At 53.4% G+C, this 2475-nt stretch overlaps 1 pseudogene; it reads right to left on the reverse strand.

Moving 5' to 3' along the window:
- The window catches only part of LOC102477518 (ATP synthase subunit f, mitochondrial pseudogene), a 16654-nt pseudogene extending 15169 nt beyond the window's left edge, over window positions 1–1485 (reverse strand).
- Window positions 1486–2475: the final 990 nt, after the last annotated feature.

Below are 2475 nucleotides of genomic sequence, written 5' to 3' on the forward strand. Positions count from 1 at the left end.
CGGTGAACGGCCATTCTCTCCGGCTGATGGGGGAGGCAGAGGTCACGTCTCTGGAAGGCTTTTCGGGAAGAGTCCTTGCTGCCACCCTGCAGTACAGGTGCTGGAGGCCCAGGCTGGCCAAGCCTGCCCTCTAAGTGGATTGGCCCTGGCTGGGGAGGTCCTGGCTGGACCAGACGTTGGGCTGAGGGCCAGCTTCGGCCCCACAGCTGCACACAGGGCAGCCACAGGAAAGGGCCTTTGGGGAGGGTGGAGGTGGGCGGCGCCCACGGGGAGGCCTCACACCCTGCCTGGTGCAGCTCACCACTTCCTGTGGGCTGGCGGTTAACAAAGAACAGGCTGTAAGGCTGTGATTTGATGTTCAATCTGATCTGAATCACTGTTCCTCCTGGCTTCACTCCCCCATGAATTGGGAAATATTTTTGTTTTAACCCGCCCTGGGTGACCCTTTTTAAATTTCGTTAACACCATTCCAGTCCCAGCAAAGCACACCCTTATGTCCCCTTTTAGGCCTGGACTTGCTGTGCACTGGAACCCTCAGTGCAGGGCATAGCAGGGTCGGGAAAATGCCACCCAGAGTTCCTCTGAGCAAGACATCCCAGCAGACCCGGCCCCCACGGACCTCCCTGTCTTATAGAGACCCCTCCCCTCCAAGTGGGAGGCTGCGGGACCACATGTGTGTGATGTGTAAGCCGGTGCCGCCCTGGGAGCAGAGGAGCTGGAGGGCGGGGGCCGAGCCAGCCCGCTGAGCTGCCCTGGGACATGGCCTGGGGGTGGACAGACAACCCGCCTGGCTGACCCTGACCAGCACTCACTTCCTGACGCCATGCGCGGTGCCTATTGGGCTTGAAGCCTTTTTAAAAAAATAATATTTTTATTTATGATGATTAATAATATATTTGCAAGTAAGAAGGCGACTGTTTGGCAGATCACAGGCTGAACTTCTATTGTTGGGGAAGATAGCATCTTTGACAGCTTGTGTCTCTTGGGCTTTTTGTATAAATTTAAAAATGATTTCACTGAGACCTGTCCTACATGTTGCACAGTCCATCTACACCTGAAATCCCTTTCTTTAGTAAATTAGCCGGCTTGCACAATCACAGTTAGAAATTAGCTTTGCAGTACTGCGGCCCCTCAGCAGGCTCCCGCGCGCCTCTCTCCGGCCCATGCGCCCTCGCCTCCTGCACTCAGCTCCCTGCACCCCCTGCCTCTGGGCGTTTCTCCCCAGGGCCCGTCCGCGTGCGCATAAGCGGGTTCACACAGCAGCGAGCCTCACAGCCGGTGTCAGACCCGCACGTCCTCCCTGCGTGCCGCGGTCAGGCCATCGGTGTGCAGTGTGTCCCAGCTCTCCCGCCGCCGCCAACACCTCCGAGCGGTGCTGCCAGGAGAGTTTCCGTGCACCTTGCGAAGAAACAGCCACTCGCTGTCCCACACTTCTGTCTGCTTCACTGGCCACTGGCCACCGTTGAGGGCTTCCACTTCCCACATCCCGGCCACGTTTGTTGTGTCGATTCTCCACCCACCACTCCAGTGGTTCGGGAGAGGGCGCGTCATCGTGCGTGACTTGCCCTGCGCAGCGACTGCTGGCGTTGCCCCTCTTGTGAGTTTCTTGGCCAGTTTCTTGGAGAAGTTTCTATTAGAATATTTTGCCCATTTTTTTAAAAAGGCTCTGGCCTGGGGCCAGCAGGTGGTGTGTTAGTTTTTTTGTTTAATAATTATTTTATTTTATTTATTCATTCATTTATTTTTTAATTTGACCAGAGAGAGACAGATGTTGAGAGTGAGAGAGGAAGCGAGGAAGCGAGCCGCCAGATTCAGGACTCGAACCCTGGTCAGCCATGTGGGACTGTCCAGCGCCTTAACCACCACACCACCTGCTGGTCCCCGGTATGTTAGTTTTTTTTAAAAGTGCTGGACTCCCACGTGGCCGACCACAGTTTGAGTCCTGGACCTGGCGGCTTGCTTTCTCACGTTATCATTTTTTCTCTTTCTGTCCCTCTCTGGTCTAATTAAAATAAGTAAATAAATAAATAAAGTTAAATAGGATAATTATTTAAAAAAAAAAAAAAGAAGAAGTTTTGGCCTTATGGCACATGCCCTTCCTGGAGAGACAGAGAGTCAGAGATAGTAAGAGGAAAAGTGAGAGATCACCCCCAGGGAAGATGGCCACCTCACAATCCCTTCTCTATTCTCTGCCTGGGATCTTGGGCACGCATGTATACGTGCCTCATGTGACTTTCAAGCCACTGGGTCAGGGACTGGAAATGTCATCGGTCATGGGGAGCCCAGCGACATAACCACGGTGCCATCTGCCCGCCTCTTTGCCCATTTTTTGATTAGGTTCTGCTTACTGTTTAAATGTCAGACGCAGTCGCACATTCTGAATACGAGGCCTTTCTGCCATGCTGTTTTGCAAACACCCTCTCCCAGTCTGTTGCTCACCTTCCAGCTTTCTTTCTTTGTTGTCATCGCCAGGGA

The sequence above is a fragment of the Tupaia chinensis genome, unplaced genomic scaffold, assembly GCF_000334495.1.
Source record: "Tupaia chinensis unplaced genomic scaffold, TupChi_1.0 Scaffold000132_1, whole genome shotgun sequence".
NCBI classification, from domain to species: Eukaryota; Metazoa; Chordata; class Mammalia; order Scandentia; family Tupaiidae; genus Tupaia; species Tupaia belangeri.